Genomic DNA, 18,425 nt, shown 5'->3' with positions numbered 1-18,425 from the left:
ATAAAATATGGAAAATGCCCAAAATGTTTTGGGGTGATTTAAACAGAGGAAAGCAGTATCAAAATGCCCAAGGCTATCATGGTTTTTTATTATTTTGAAATTAAATTGATTATTAAAGATTGTGTCAAAATTACTCCCCACCCAATTCTCCCCTTTACCAATTGTCGATAACTACACATTTTCCCCACCTAATGGCCACCTTTCCCAAACTATGAAAAAAAAACAATGTTACTAGAACAGGCTGATTCGACTGTAGCGATTTAAATTAAACAAGAAAACATAAAATAACAAGCATCATACCCTATTTAAAGCAGTTTTAAGTGAAGCAGCAATTTCTTGCATATAGTAAGAATGGAAAGCCACTCCTGCAGTATTTACTTCTTTGGCAAATATTTGTCTCTCTTTTAGCTCATTTACAAACTGCCTGACTGCATCCCTGGGACCAGAGATTGTCACAGTATCTATGGCATTGTGACAAGCTGGTACTACGCCCTCTGGACATTGCTCTAAGGCCTCCTGCCATGTCAAACCTGATGGATGAATAATAATTTCTAATTTAATATACGAAGGCAAATGTAAAAAGTCAAAGTGCTTAACAATAAATAATACATCTGCCAAACCATAGTGCATTAATTTATAAAGGACTGGACTAAGAAAATGATAGATAAACTTCATTATTCAAAGAAATAGGTCTATCTTATTCATCATAACATATCTAATTTAAAAATATATATGATGAATATATATGATAACATGAATGACATGATATAAGCAGTTAAAAGACAATTTTGTTTTTGAACTCAACTTGCATTTCTACAAAAATGGCAAGAAATAACATATTTCTTCATTTTAGATAGTTTAAGAAAAGAATGTTGAGCTATATACTTGTACTGTTTCCCCATAGACAATCTGGAAAATGAAGTGATTGTTTTTTTCCATAATAACCAAGTATTATAATGTACCATATTTGTTTAAATCTTTAAATACTGATTAAGTCACTAAACAAATCAAGGTAATCAGTCAACTATAAAGTTTTATAAGTTTTATTTGTAAATGAATATTTCAGGAGCATAAGAAATGACTGGATGAAAAGAATGGCATTCCTCTACTGAGCTGGATAAAAACTTCAATTCATATAAATATTTAAAGGTAAGATTAACTAACCCACAGCAGCCATTCCTCCAGGTGGAAGCTTGGCATTCTGTATACAGTGACCTCTCCAGTATGCTGCCAGAACAGTTTCCTCTGCTGTCAGGCTTCCATCTGCGTAGGCGCAACCAAGTTCGCCGACAGAGTGCCCTACAATACCATCTGGACGAATTCCCATTGCTGTCACCACATCTACAAGAGCTACCTGGAAGTTTTTCATTTAGATTGCTTGAATAAAAGAAAAGTTTTCATTTGCTCTAAAACAGAATCCATTAAATGTTAAATTTGTCAGATCAAATGTTAAGTTTGTCAGAACACTTGTGAAAATTGCCTCTTCTTTTAGGAACAATTTACCTTATTTGCATTTGAAACAAAATTAATGTTTACCCCAAAACCTGATAAATTTGTGTAACAGATTAGACCGGCTTTGAATCTGGAACAGCATATTAAAGGTTTAAATAATTTCAATGTCAATTTACAAAATCAAAGCTACCAGTAGTATGAAGCCTGATTAGACTACACTGTCCTGGCTATATACTGGTGGCAAAGCTTAATCATTTTCAGTTCCAACAAGTTATGGAATAAACAAGAAATCTGAGTCAGATACTGAAGTGAGTCTTTCATTTCTTATCTTTATTCAAGTCTTTTAAGAAAAAAATCCCTTTAAAGCCATGGTAACCTAGAGGGCAGAGGTATATGATGTACAAAAATTAAGTACAAACTGTGACTAATTGATCCCTTCAAAATATTGTACCTTTTTCTGGGACCATAAAAACAAACGCGAAAGCCCACATTGGTTCAGCAAACAAGGTCTTGACAAAAAGGTGTCAAATGGACAACCTTTTGCACATAAACTAACTCCGTAATTAATATTATTCAGATTTTCCCAGCTAATCTGTAGGTACAAACAAACTTTTACAGTTACAGCTTCGAAAATTAGCGCAACAGGTTGACTAATCTATTATGACGAGTAATGTACCATGAAGATATAATGGTAAAAGTTTGTTTGTATTTATGGATTAGCTGAGAAAAAAAACAACACATTTGCCGAGTTCAAGATCTATTTGTATACAGCAATATACAAATGTATCTTACCTGGATTGCAGCTATTCCTACAAAGGAGTTGACTGTATCTTCAAAGGTAGACTCGTCGCCATTCATTAACATATCAAACAAGTTCAAGTTATATGGTTTAAGAACAGCATCTGATCGTAATATTGAGGACTTGAATGTGTCAATCTCCATCATTTTCCTACCCATACCATGCCACTGTGTCCCCATTCCAGCAAACACATACCATACTGGACGCATTTCGGAACTGATTTTCTGAAAAACACAAAAAAGTGTACATAATTTGTGCTCAATGCAACATAATAAAGTAGTTAAAATTTCTATACCTTTATTTCTGTACTCGAAAATTTTAGTTTGCACATCAAGAACACAAAAATATTTTAGTTTTCATATGATAATTATTACCTACCTAATAAGTAAGCCTAGAATAAAAGTAAAATTATATGTTAAATGTTTTAAAAACAAAAGCTTTCAAGCAGACAGCGTGTTTGACTTATAATACTTAAGTGTTTTGACAGTTAAACAAGAGCGGGGCAGGATTTTTTTTTAAATTCATAAAGGGGGAGAACTCTGTGAAAATTTATGCTAGAGTTAATGGTCTTGGTCAGAGCTACAATAATGACATACTTTTAATGCTTAATGAGATTATTATGTGATGTTGTGGGAAAAACCCAATAAAATGTGTTAAATCAACACCAAATTGTATATGTAGCTCAAAATATTCTTCTAATAGTCAAGCTGTAAATGAAAATTCAAAGCAAAATGGTAGTATCTTGTTCTTTCAATACAATGAGTTAGTGTAGTGTTGAAATGAACTCTTGATATGCTTATATTTATAAATATATCTAAACTTAACACAACTGTATATAACAAAATCATGCATCCAGAAGATTAAGCTGCAGAAAAACTGTATGATAATAACAGTCCACAAAAATATTATTACCTGGATATTTATTTCATCTGAGCCATTAAGTACTGTATAACCCCGATAGGGATGTGTGGCAGATGGCAAATGGGTGGATTCATTCATTAAAGAATGTAAATAAAGATCACTTTCATGACGTCTGACTTTTTCTAAAGTTTCCTTCAAACCTTCCTCTGACCTTGAACAATACAAAAATAGTCTTTTCTTCTCACACTCCTTACATGCAGTATTTTCAATTTTCTTTTTTGCCCGAAGAATTGTGTGGACATTAGACCCTCCAAATCCAAATGAATTCACTCCAACCAGCCCAACATCCATTTTCTTGTTCTGACCCACAACTTCTAATTGTCCATCTGACAAACCTGGAATATCTTGGTTTGGGGAGTTATAATGTAGGTTACCAGGGATGATTTCTTCCTCCATAGCAACAATCACCTTAGCAACAGCAGCTAGACCTGAAAATAAAAATTGTAAATTCGAAAAATTAGGGAATAATCTTGTCAAAATCCTAGAAAGAACTACATATATATGCACTATCTTAGAAATGGGTGAAAAATTCATAGTAAAGGAATTTCCTATGTTTCAAAGCAATAACTCAAAAGGTTAGTATTAAAAAAATTGGTGGTACTTAAACTTAATGAAGTTTGTGCAAAAACAATGTATCTGTTTGAGTAGAATAGTTCTCCCTATAAATATCAATTTTTAGTCAAGCTACGAATTAAATAGATTTGGTTTAAACATACATGTATCTATTTAAGCTTGATTGCAAAACAAGTTCTTGCAACTTATACATGTATTAATCACTTTGAGTCTGCATCCTGGAAACCAACCAGTACTGGTATCATATGGAGAAACATGGTTGTGACCAGATTAGGGCTCGAGCCCATGATCCACAGGGTGAGATGCAGACACCTTAACCACTAGGCCACCACTCCACAGTATTCAATACCTGATGCAGGCTCTGAATGACCCATATTTGACTTCACTGATCCAATGGGTAGAGACCCCTTTCTGCCCTTGCAGAATACATCACAAATTGTGTTCACTTCTTGAGGATCACCAGCCTTGGTGCCAGTCCCATGGGCTTCCACGTAAGACACCTGGGTGGGATCTATGCATGCCTCGCTGTATACTTCCTGTAGCAATCGCTTCTGAATATCTCCAGATGGAAATGTTATACCTAAAATATGTGACATAATTAGTTCAAAATATAATAACTATAATGAGAAGAAATATTGCCAATGGTATTAAATGATGATCAAATATAAAATTATCATGAATTCCAAAGTATACAAACGATTTAAACACTTATACCTATGTGTGAATAATGCATATATCAAAATAAAACAAGGACATACAATTTTGCATTGGACCTTTAATTTGTACCTATGTATTGTATAAAGTTTAGGTTCTTGTATCTATAATTTTTTCATCAAGTATAAACTAGATACAAACATACTGTATCATCCTTAATATTCAGGTTTATCAAAGAATTGGGCGTTTGCCCTGGAGTTGTCTCCGAGACAATTTTCCTCCAAATAAACAAGAGCTCTATGATAGGACAACAGGCTCGACTTTTCTATTCTCAATGCTCGATAGTAAAATACTAGTCTCGATAATTCAGAATTTTTCTAAATTCAAAAAGGACCGTAATTCTGTCAAAATCCATGTTAGAGTTATGGGCCTTGAGTAGTGACCTCCTATTATGTATATTTTAAAGTAGTGAAATAAGTGTGTGAAGTTTAAAACCATTCCCTTTAGCAGTTTAAGAGAATACCAACTCGCATGCAAAAAATTAACCAGAGCATATTAACGCAGACATCAATGCCTGTGTGAATACAATAGCTCTTCCTATTATCAGAATAGTTGAGCTAATAATAAGTTCACCAAATATATAAAGTATATTTGTTTATTCTTGTGTGAGATGAAAATTTATTTCATCAAGTGAGCTACATACAATAGTGACAATTATATTTTGGATTGTCATGAGGCTCTGTTTTGTTTTATACGTCAAGGACTTTGGTTGACAAGAATATCTCCAACAGCATTAACTTTTTTTCTTAAATGATGTTATACATACACTATGTGGACACATATTTGCGAGGCACTGAAACTTACAGATAAACAGGTCAACTTGGGTACCAGAACCCTTGTTAGGTATCTGCCCATCAGTGTTATAAATAAATGAAAACTCTTTACCACTACAGTACACAGTATCTTCCAAGTGTATGAATTAAATGTGTGCCAGGTCTAGCAATAACAAGTACCTGCTACTACTGTACCTTTTGGGAGCTTATAATTATATTTTAAATCGAATCTTCCTTGCCACACAGGAAAAAACTCATTTGTACACTAAAATACTGCTGAAAAACTGGTGCTTAAGCAAACAAAATATACATTTGACTAGAAAAATAACTAAACACACAGCAAATAAGCATACCTTGCTGTTTGTTTCCATCACTGTTTGTTTTTGAGTGAACTAAATTACAGTAAATACGTTTAGCACTAGATTCTTTCTGTAGATAGATGGCTACTATGCCTTCACTTCTGCAATATCCATTTCCTGAAAACAGTGTTCTTTAGTGAAAATTTACATCTAAAATAGCATTATAACATAGAACTGGAAGTCTTTTTTCTATGACATTTTCAACTAACTGTTTTGATATATAAATGTATTGTCAGTAACTTTATAATATAAGTTTAGGTAAACAGTTCAGAAATTAAATTTCCTTACTACATGTATATTTATGTATTTGACTAACTGAAATCTAATTAAAAATAACATGTACGAGAGACAGCCCTTTCCCTTGAAACCACCGTTTTATATGACTTTTGTGATTTATGACTTTGTGATTAAAAAACATTTCAGTCTAATAGACAACTGGGTGAGTGGATATTCAAATCCTAATACTGTGGGATCAATAACCTATTTCAGCACCAGACCCAACAGTACCTGAGGAAACTGAAAAGTATTATGACTCTAGAATGTTAAAGTTTAAACTGAATAGAAATAAAAAAAAATAAAAATAAAGAAAATGGCCTTGAAAAGGAATTTCGTAATTTGAAAGATACAAAAATTAGAATCCTGTACAAACCTTCAATATCAAAGGATTTACACATTCCCTCAGGTGAAAGCATGCCAAGCTTCATGAATTGTACAGCTACAGCTGGTTTCAAACACAGATTAGCCCCGCCTACAATTGCTGCATCACAATGCCCACTGCGAATACTGTGTAATGCTTGGTCCAGGGCCAATAAACTTGATGAACATGCTGTATCAATAGTGTAACTGGGCCCTGGAAAAGAATAGAACCCATATATAAAGGCCACAAGTATATTTTTCCACTTGAAAGTTGTCCAGTTAGCTCAATAGGTAGAGGGCTGGACTGTAAATCGGGTGACCCAGATTTGATTACCGGACATGTAGGTCACTTTCGTTGTGATTGATCATCCCTTTTTTACCATCATTTGCACTGTACCTCTGCTCTGGCAAGTACAGAAGTAATCAGTTCCTTGTGAGGGCAACTAGTACTGGTAAACGGTTTGACAGCATGCCCAGGAACGATGCGGTAGCTGAACTGTGCTCTGGTAAATTCAATGTGGCTTACTGCTGTGATCCAGAGTGAAAACTACCAAAACCACCACATTTTCCACTACAGCTACTTCAACAGTTTTAAAGGCCTTGAAGCAGCCGGTTTTTAAAATAATGAATAAAGATGCTCCAGAGCAGAGGTTGAGAAATATCAAAAGAATTATGGTAAGTGAATACAAACCTTTAAAATCAAAGAAATACGAGAGTCTGTTGGAAAACATTGAACGTGTACACCCTGTCATTGCATATCCTACAGTATCTTCTACATCCATAGACCACGCCTCATGACTCTCTGATGCACTAGCCCCAATAAACACACCTGTCTTTGTTCCCCTAATATTGTCTGGGTTCAATCCTACACAGAGAAAGAGATCATTAATATTACACCAAGTAAATAGAAAATATTTGTTTATTTTGAGTAAATATAATGCTATATATATATCACAATGAGAAAACTGAAAGTTGCACTATTTTCATAAGTGAAAGTGAAAATGTGGTTATAAATAATTTTTTACAACAATGTGCGATTTATAGCATATTCAAGAAAAGAAACAAATTTTCTTTTTTATTTTAAGCCTACGAGTAATTTTTTAATGTTAATGTTGAAGCGCAGGATTAGATAAATGCCAGATAGATGTTCAAACAAAAAGTATAAGAAGTTTGAAGTCACTGCTGCGTAGTTAGTAAAATAACGGTATTTGAATCAAGGAATATGCCATGTAGAACAAAAATGCAACAATTCACTTTTTATGTAAATTTACAGAATCATAAAAAACATAACAAGAGGGCCATGATGGCCCTGAGGTCGCTCACCTGTATATAGGCCCCCCCAACCCCCCAAACGTTGCAGGGCCAATTTAACCAAAGGGCTTTTATTTGCACAAACTTGGTAGACACCCATAAGAAGATGTTTCATGCTAAACATCTAAGCTCTAGCTCATTGGGCTATTTAAAAGAAGATTTTTTAAAAGTTTTTACTATACACATATAGTTAAAAACAATGACACCCCTGGGGCCGGGCTAGTTATGACCCCAGGGTTTTTATTTGAACAAACTTTGTAGACACTTACTAAAATATGTTTCATGCTTAATATCTAAACTCTAGCTATTTGGGTTTTTTCAAAGAAGATTTTAAGTTTTTGCTATACACATATAAGGAAAATCAATGACCCCGGGGCAGGGCCAATTTTGACCCCATGTCTTTTATTTGAACAAACTTTGTAGACACTCACTAAAAGATGTTTCATGCTTAATATCTTAACTCTAGCTATTTGGTTTTTTTTTCAAAAAAGATTTTTTAAGTTTTGCTATACACATATAAGGAAAATCAATGAACTCCGGGGCGGGGCCAATTTTGACCCCAGGGCTTTTATTTGAACAAACTTAGTAGACACCTATTAGAACATGTTTGATGCTAAATATCTTAACCATAGCTCTTTGAGTTCTTTAAAAGAAGATTTTTTAAGTTTTTACTATATGCATATAATAGGAAAATCAATGACCCCACGGGGCGGGGTCAATTTTGATCCCAGGGCTTTTATTTGAACAAACTTGGTAGACACTTATTAGAACATGTTTCATGCTAAATATCTTAGCTCTAACTCTTTTGGTTCTTTAAAAGAAGATTTTTTAAGTTTTTACTATATGCATATAGGGAAAATCAATGACCCCCTGGGGCGGGGCCAATTTTGACCCCAGGGCTTTTCTTTGAACAAACTTGGTAGACACCTATTAGAACATGTTTGATGCTCAATATCTTAGCCATAGCTCTTTGAGTTCTTTAAAAGAAGATTTTTAAGTTTTTACTATATGCATATAGGGAAAATCAATGACCCCCCGGGGCGGGGCCAATTTTGACCCCAGGGCTTTTATTTGAACAAACTTGGTAGACACTCACTAGAAGATGTTTCATGCCAAATATCTAAGCTCTAGCTCTTATGGTTTTTTAAAAGAAGATATTTAAAGTTTTTTCTTTCGGTTGCCATGGCAACCAGAGTTCTGCATGGAATTAAATTCTTTGAACAATTTTTAAAGGTGACCACCAAAGGAACATTCCTGTGAAGTTTGGATGAAATTGGCCTTGTGGTTTATGAGGAGATGTCATTTAAAGTAAAAGTTTACGGACGACGGACGGACGACGGACGCCGGACGGACGCCGGACGAAAAGCGATCACAAAAGCTCACCCTGTCACTTTGTGACAGGTGAGCTAAAAATTAAAAGGTACAACAGAAACAGTCTGACAGACCGAGCTATATCACCCGCCGTAACTATCTACCTAGTATAGCAAAAGCTAGAGACAAAATTGTTTTCTTGACCTTACGAGATAATTATAATGCTGATCAAACAAAATAGATCAATATGACAACACAAACCTGCATCAACTATAGCTTCGTAAGTAACTTCCAATAAAATCCTTAATTGGGGATCCATACTGTTAGCTTGTTTTGGATGCACACCAAAGAATGAGGCATCAAATTTTGAAAGATCCTTCAATTTTCCACTTCTCTTTGGCAAACCATACATGCCTAGGAATGAAATATGCACAATATGTACAAAACAGAACAGAATTGTTTACATTGCAATATCATTTATACTGAATATATGAACTGTTGTGATATATAAATTGCAAAAACTGATTTGTTTACAAATCAGACAAACAAAAAGATCATTAACAGAATACCTATACTTCTTACTCGTTATCTTTTGAAAATATGTAAATTATTAACAAGTTCTTACCAGGAGTCCATCTAGAATCATCTTCTGTTACCATGTCAACACCTGACATCAGATTTTCTCTGAATTCTTCCATATTGTCTGATTGTGGCAACCGACATGACACACCACTGATCACAACTTCTCCACTTTGTTCTTTACATGCTCCTGCACCAACTTGTTCATGTTGTGATGATGCTGCCATCATGTTTACCCCAGCATCTCCATCGCCGGCATGCATCTCATCAAATACAGGGGCTTCCTCAAAGCTCCTAGCTGGCATCTTCTGTCTGTGAATTCTCCCTTCCGAGTTATAAATTTTATCAGTCAATACTTTAAACCTGAATGTACAGAATGTAAGGTTTCACATATAAATTCATGTACTGTATAGTATTTTGTTTTTTTCAAGCAGTTTTGAAGCCCTATTCACAGAGCCAAAATGTATCTGAAAATTCACAATTGTCAAATTATTGTAGTCATTGAAAAAATTGAAACCAATACATTCAACTAAAAACCTAAAGTTGACATCTGATTCTGATTGAGCAGCGCAAGCATTGCCGGATTTACATGTGAGAAAGCTATCCAGCAAGCTTACGGAAATTCGGTGGTTCTACTCGGGTGCCTGAGGTCTTCATCCACCATTAAAGGTGGAAAGTTGCCATATAACCTATACTGTGTTGGTGTGACATAAAAACTATCCAAAAAACTAAAAGACTTTATTCAAAGTGTATAAAGCTATACTTGTACATCTGCTGCAAAAATCATTGTTTAAATTTTAAAAAGAAAACTTTTAAAATGCTTAATTGTATGAAATAAATATGGTACGTAGTTATAATTGCCCTAAAATAAAATGGTGCATGTACGAAATAATTGCTAAACGGATAAAAACCTACTTAAAAAATATGCAGAATAATATTTTGTTCAAGAACATTAGATTCTGTTCACATACAGTACTCATATATACATATAATACAATGTATGTTAAATACCATGCAGAGGCATTTCAATTGTTACAACGTTACCTCTTTCAAAGATTGACCATATAGGATTATATGTGTTAAATATAATTTTTACTGTCAATATATTTTATTAATATATTTCATATGATATAGTTATTACCCTTTCATAAGGTATCTCCCCAATCTTTCATGACATGATTTTAACAGAATACATATAGCAATACTCAAAATATTAGCTTAATTAGGCCTACATAATATAAAGGTCTTCGGTCAGCATACCCGTTGTCTACTATAACAGGACATCATCTGACGGGGAAAAAATGGTACAAAAGCAGCTTATAAAGTTTTGGATGCCAGAACTAGCAGAAATATGATGGAACTAACATTTATTCAAAAAAAAAAAAAAAAAAAAAAAAAAAGTAAAAAAAAATAAAATAAAATAAAAAAAAAAATAGATCTAAATTCTATTAATCAATAATTAGTGCTGCATATGTTGACTTGTGTTCGGATTTTTTTTGTGGTAAGATTTTTTTAAAACACGTCACTTCTGGGTTTAATTTTAAACAGTTAAATATCTGTGACATGCTGTAAAATGCGAAATGGAAACCAACTGGCAGTATACTGTATTAGCCCTGATTAGGAGTAACAGCAGTATTTTATGCTAGTTTCTTCAACTTTCTTGGCGAAGAAAAGTTTCAAAGACAAAGTTTCATTTTTACATATTTTTTATCGTTAATTTTCTTTGCTTTTGACAGAAAGTTGTCAAAAAAAGTAATTCTCCCAACCTCAAACATGTCTACTTTCATTTTCTAAAAATAGAAAGACGCTACTCCTGCATAAACCATTGGTTATTTTCTGTTAAACATGTTGAATTTTATTATAAAATACAATATTTACCTTGAAAATACGTGCTGTCTTATCCGTAGCAAATTTGTAAATGAAAATACTGATGAAATTTACTCGTGGCATGTTTTTGTTTATGTGAGCTGACCTCTCCCTAAACTCGTATGGTGCGATGTAGGACGATTTCCAACAGCCAATGAAAATCAAGCATGAGTTTTTATGACATTGTGGCGGGAAAACGCGCGTTGATTTTCTTGCTTGATGAATTGAATCGATTTTAAGGTAAAATAACTGTTAAATGAATACTGGAAACACCACACCACCGCAGTAGTTTATGGTAATTTTGTAAACAACTTGTCAGACGAGTTAAAGGTTCTCTGTCTCATATCTGAGCTACATTTACTACCGTTTTTTTCGAACCCAATCTTTTTAAAAAGACCCTCCTATAGAAATGATTGAGAATCTAGACTTCGAAATGGCATCATTTTTTAAACAGCAAAATAAGTTACACAATAAATTAACATGCTAAAATAGTTAACATTTAAGTATACACACGACTTTGATTGGTATAGGTTTATGTTTATTAATGAGCATTTACAAACTTAAGTTGGTTAAATTATGACAATGGTTATTATATGTATGGCGAGTGAATTTTAAGTGTATTAACAGTTCATTTAACTTGATATTATATCTGATAGTAATTCAATAAGGTTCTTATTACAACAGCCTGCATTTTTTTCTTCTTTCTTTTCCTTCTATATTTCATTTTCTCAAAATCTATTTGCATTCTGTTTGTTTTTGTTATATTTGGCAAATGTACATGTTTTCTAAGTCAATGATACGCAAATCATATAAAAATCAGTTAATATCGTTAAACACTATTCAAGCTAGAGAACATGTACACCCAATCATTTTTATTGTTCTTTCTTATCTAAAATCTTTTTTTTAAAGCCAAGTACCATATATATGTGCTGGGACATATAAGATAATTATCTTATGTCCCAGACATGTGTGAGTTTTGTTACTTCTATCTAAGTGATATATAGTCATTCTTGTAAAATATGTTATTGTAATTTATTGCATCAGGGAAGACCCGTTGCTAATGTTGAGAGAACTTGTGGGTCAACCCTTTTGCCAAATATGTCATGTCATTGTATTGTTACTGTCTACATGTCTGTATATGTCTTATTTTTGGCAATAAAATATGTTTAAATCACAGGCTTGCATTATGCATATTTACACCTGAGAAAGCAATACTTGGAAGGAAGGATATTATAATTTATCACATAAACCGAGGCGCAGGAGTGTAATAAAGCCATTTAATAAAAACGGTATTACACTAGACGATATTACACTAGTGTAATAACACTTTGACGTCACGTCATTTGCGCTATAAACATAGCGTTAAAGCGCGCCAATGTTAGCGTTACACTATAGGCGCGTCAAAGAAAAATGACTCTTGATAACAGTTTACCGTTCTTATTTTATATATGTGATAAATAGAATATTATATTCGTGTAGATTCAATTCTAAATTTATTGAACTCGTTGAATAAAACAATATTATGCTCGCCAGAGGCTCGCATAATATGATTTTATTCAACTCGTTCAATAAATTTAGTATTAAACCTACACTCATTCAATATCCTCTATATATATAACGTTTGATATTTTTTTGTTACCCTCCCACCCCCACCAAAAAAAAAAAAAAAAAAAGAAGAAAAATAAAGAAAAAAAGTTGCATTTCATGCACTATCCACTTGTTTAAATCTACGACCTATACTGTAAATTTTTAAAAGTAAAAAACCAAAATAAAAATTACACATTTGCTTTCAAATTCTTTCTTACCTTTACATCAATGTAAGCGTAAATTACCAACCAATTTTGCGAGCGTCTTTACCGGATGAGATCTCAAGTATAAATGAAAAATAAATCAAATCATTAGAGAAGTAAATGCACGATGAAATGATAAAGTCGTGCGCATTCGAACACGAGAATATCATGGTCAGTGTCCCGTCATGCTCAGTTGAAGGTCATATTATAAATGCTTTAATGATGCGTTACTCGTGTAAAGATTGTCCTAGATATTTTACAGCATATCGATGCATGATAATTTGAGCCGCCTCATGACAAAACCAACATAGTAGGTTTGCGACCAGCATGATTCAAGACATTCCCGCAGTCTTATCAGGATCCATGCTGTTCGCTATCAGTTTCTCTACTTGTAATAGGGTTTGTAAGCGAACAGCAACTGCGCGGATGCGCAGGCTTGTCTGGATCCATGCTTGTCGCAAACCCATTATGTTGGTTTTGTCCACAGGCACGAGTATCGGACCTGGGAAGAAAAAATATGACCAGATTGATAAAAAAAAACCTGTGTTCATCTTTAAAAGTGTCAAAAAAAAAAAAAAAAAAAAAAAAAATGTAAATAATGACCCCTTTAAAATATACTATAAGTTAAGAGAAGGCCGGAAACTCCAGATTCGAGCCTACGAGCAAGGGATTCATTTCCCCGGCCGTTGTTGAAAACAATTGGCCAGACAATCAAAAAAAACTTTTATCACTATTTCACGTTTATATTAAGCTTCAAAATGAGACCAACCCAAGTCTCTAGCCCTTCCCGTTCATGAAATATCTATCAGGAAACGAGCGACTTCGTGCTAAAAATCCTTGGTAGACATAATTGCGGCACAACAATTCGGTACGTAAACATAGACTAATACATGTATGTCAGCTGAGTATGGGTCAAAATCACTTGAATTTACTAAATAATATTACTAAATACATTAGGTTGGACCACTCACAACCGTCAGTAGCATCTGATACACGCAAAATTCGAATTTCAAACCTTTCCACGGTCTTTAGATTACTTTCTACGCCATTGTCAATCAGCTGTTCGATATTTTGTAACGAGTCTTCTGATTGGCCAATAGCAACGAAAACCGCAACGTTTCACACAAGATGCCTAATGGCGTAGAAAGCGATTGAACGACCGTGTAAATGTTTGAAACTCGAATCTCGTGTGTATTAGATGCTACTGACGGTTGTGAGTGGTCCAACTTAATGTATTTAGTAATATTATTTCGTAAATTCAAGTAATTTTGACCCGTAGTCATCTGACATACATGTATTAGTCTATGTTTACGTACCGAATTGTTGTGCCGCAATTCTGTCTACCAAGGATTTTTAGCACGAAGTCGCTCGTTTCCTGATAGATATTTCATGAACAGGAAGGGCTAGAGACTTGGGGTTGGTCTCATTTTGAAGCTTAATATAAACGTGAAATAGTGATAAAAGTTTTTTTTGATTGTCTGGCCAATTGTTTTCACAACGGCCCGGGAAATGAATCCCTTGCTCGTAGGCTCGAATCTGGAGTTTCCGGCCTTCTCTTAACTTATAGTATATTTTAAAGGGGGTCATTATTTACATTTTTTTGGGGTTGTTTTTTGACACTTTTAAGATGAACACAGGTTTTTTTTTATCAATCTGGTCATATTTTTTCTTCCCAGGTCCGATACTCGTGCCTGTGGTTTTATCATGGCGCGGCTCTTTTAACAATTCTTTTTTAAAGTACATTTCAACATTTCAATGTTAAAGTAAAATGACTATTGACATATTGATATGTGGCGTAAAGATTTACGAAACTTGTACTCATTTGAATTATAGAATAGTTGAGATTTACTAACTGCCGTATAAAAAAGGTATATATTGCAAAAAATATCTTTACGTTCATTGGACTTAAAAAAAGAAACAAAAGAAGAAAAAACCCAGCAAAAACAAAACAAAACAAAACAAACAAACAAACAAACAAACGCTGGTTATTCATAAATTCATATCAAATGAGGTATGTACTAGTGTAAAACAAAATAATTTATAAAGCTTTACTTTCAAAATGACTTAAAAACTAAGATACATGTATAGTGTAGTTCTAGTATAGTTCTATTTGAAAGACCCTGCATTGACCTACAAATGATAGGGTGACAATCAGTATATAAATAGCCAGTAAAAGGCTTAAAATATCGTCTGCCTACAGTATAAGCAGCGATTTGTGTTTACTGTATAAAGATATTTTGTTTTTGTAACAGTAAATCATAAAAGGGGAACCGCACAGGGTAAATGCAAATATGAATTCACATTTGTACGCGCACCTAGCTATAAATAGACTTGGGTTTTAAGAAAACCGATGTGGATGTTATTTCTTATCAAAATCAAAGTTAAGAAAATGCATAAATTGCCTTTTTCGTAACTTAAGTATCGGTTCCAAGCAAAGGAATCATTTCTTAATGCCTTGGACGAAAATTATGTTTTTCACATAAATTATAAACAAGGCATTGAACATTTCTTATAAGTATGCATGCATCAATTTGCACGGCTTCATATGCTCCTTAAATAAGACTTAAAGTGCAACATTTCCTGTAAAGGGAAACTAATCACAACACAAAGAGTATACAATACCTTCAGATTAATCTCCCTTACATTTACGAGAGTACGAGAGGGCGTAGCCCTTGAATATAAATCAGATTGCTAATTTCTCTTTTGTTACATAGTCAAACATTTAAACACGTTCCCTGTTATCACAGTATGTGGCTCGAAAATACTTGGAAGTGAATGGGGTTGGAGGTGAATGGGGTTTAATTAATCCTGAGACAAGAAGTCAAGCAAGGTCTATTGTCAAGGGAACAAGGGAATAATAATTTAAGGCCCGGTCACACCGCAAGAACTTTGCTGGAGCGTTCCTGGAGCGGTGAAAAGAATTCATCACCGCTCGTTACCGTTCACCAGAAGTTGGCCTCCGTTTAGGCAACGCCGTATACGCTCGGTCACCGCTTATGGTCCCTCCTACCGCTCCGAAAGTTTTGAGCTGCACAAAATATTGCGAGCGGTGAGGAGCGGATACTTTTCTGCTCCGGCAAAAGTCACCACCACTCCAACAACGCCCAGTCAAAGTTTGGTACCGCTAGACGCAAGTTCGTGGACTTTTGCACCCGCTAGACTAACGCAGAAATCTTGAACGCTGGTCCACTGGTGCTTCGCCAGCTTTGCCCGGGCGGTGATTAAACGTTGCACAAACTATGGTGGAGCGGTTGTTAGCGTTTTACGAGCGGACACGGGGTTGCTGAAACGGTGTTGGGCGTTGAAGCAGCGATCCATTGCGGTGATGAACTTTGGTTTGGCGTTGGTATGGAGGTGTCGGAGCGGGACCAGAATTTAGCTATAATAACGGGGAGAAATGGACCAAGAGCCCATTTGGATTCAAGCTGCCTTTGCGTGCAGACCTCATTTACATCGAATTTGCTCAAAGTTACAGTTAAACTGTATTATCATGGATGCTGAGAGACTTGCTATGATTGGTGCATTAGTCCAGCAGCAGAATCAGAACCTCCTCAGATTGCAACAAGCTGTTGAGAGAGAAGGAGAGACAGAGTTGTGTGGATCAGACAGTAGGTACTTCAAAGGCCTGAACATGGACTGTATGACAAGCTGATGGTGGAGCTGAGGAATGATCAAAGCTATCCATTCAGCTCCGTAATCAACAGCGGTATACTGCTAAACCAACTTTAAACTCCAACCGAGCCAACGCCCGCGTGCGCAGAACGCCGCTTTATCAACGCTCGCGTCACCGCTAAACCAACGCTCGCTACCGTTAAGCCAGCGCCATTGCAACGCCGGCTTCAGGCCAACACCCGTTTTCGATTTTTTTCCCATTTTGTGTGCGGTGACGAGCATTCGGTCGAAATTCGGTCCTCTCTCCCTACCGTTCAAGGAACGCTCCAGCAAAGTTCTTGCGGTGTGACCGGGCCTTTACACTTACTATCGATGTAAATTACCAAAAGGGTTGTCAAATATGCAAAATATTCAAAGTAGACAAATTCAGTAATTCATAGATTTTAGTAATCAAAATATTTTAATGCATAAGGATAAGCCTTTTTTTCTTTATGTTTTTTATGTGTTTTTATGCCCCCACAAAGTGTGGAGCATATAGCGTTGCACTTGTCCGTCCGTCCGTACGTCTGTCCGTCCGTCTGAACGTCCCGAAATCTTGTGAAGGCAACTCCTCTTAAACCGGATGGCAGATTTTGCTTAAACTTCCAGGAATGAAGAACCTTAATGTGTAGATGGCAGTAAAGGAAGGAATTTTTGCTGCGACCAAATTTAACAGAATTATGGCCCTTTGTTGATTAATTCACTATATGCCATATAAAATTTTGTGAACGCAACTCCTCTTAAACCGGATGGCAGATTTTGCTTAAACTTCCAGGAATGAACAGCTTTAATTAATGTGTAGATGGTAGTAGAGTAAGGAATTTTTGCTGTGACCAAAATCACTGCACCATAGCGCCCGCTAATAACTGTTTTTGAAAGTCCTATATACATTATTATTTCAATGGCTAACAAAAAATAAAAATGTACTGAAATTAAATTTGAACACCTCTTCTTATTTAGCCAACCCATGTGACCTTTTTATATAACGTCAAAGAGAATGTTACTCGATTTAAGTAATATTTATACATATAACTTTGACGTTATTCAAGATACCGTGGAGGGTAACCGGAATTCTTAGGTATATCAGATGGTGCGATAATCTTCTGGTAAAACTTTTTTTTTTTTTTTTTTTATTTCATTTTACGCCTTTTCCTAACAGTATTTCAGTCATTTAGGCGGGTAGTTTCCTAACCATTGTTCCTGGAGAGTTACATCAGTACTAGACTACCTTCCTTCGCGCCAAACTACCAAAGCATCTCCCGGGGATCGAACCCACGCCAGAGAGGTAACTGGATTAGAAGTAATCGACTCTAACCCCTCGTTATTTTCCGTCCCTTCTTTTGATTCTCGAAACGAACTCGTGATAACACGACGGTGTGCGTATTAGTTACTATTTTCGTCAGAACTCCACAAGATAGACTTAAGGCGAAAATACATCTGTAATAAGTATTCATATTAATTTTACGAAAACTTAAATGGTTAAGAAATGCAAAATCTTATTTTGTCAATAGAGTAATTTAAAGATCCTGCATGAAAGAGTTTTTACCGATACACCAAACTGTCTTGCAACAGACTAATAAATACGTCATGCAGGGTTATGAAATTTAAAATGACAAACATGTTACCTATAGATTTCGTCTCAATTGCCAATTTATTATTATTTCAAACAATTTTAGCTTATATTTTTTTA

General features: G+C 34.9%; 1 pseudogene; it reads right to left on the bottom strand.

Annotated features, from left to right (window-relative positions):
- LOC132719887 (fatty acid synthase-like) overlaps nt 1-11,457 on the bottom strand; it is a 33,071-nt pseudogene extending 21,614 nt beyond the window's left edge.
- Nucleotides 11,458-18,425: the final 6,968 nt, after the last annotated feature.

The sequence above is a fragment of the Ruditapes philippinarum genome, unplaced genomic scaffold (genome assembly GCF_026571515.1).
Source record: "Ruditapes philippinarum isolate M1 unplaced genomic scaffold, ASM2657151v2 ctg148_1_1_1_1, whole genome shotgun sequence".
Classification (NCBI taxonomy): Eukaryota; Metazoa; Mollusca; class Bivalvia; order Venerida; family Veneridae; genus Ruditapes; species Ruditapes philippinarum.
This window is presented reverse-complemented; position numbering and strand designations above follow the sequence as displayed.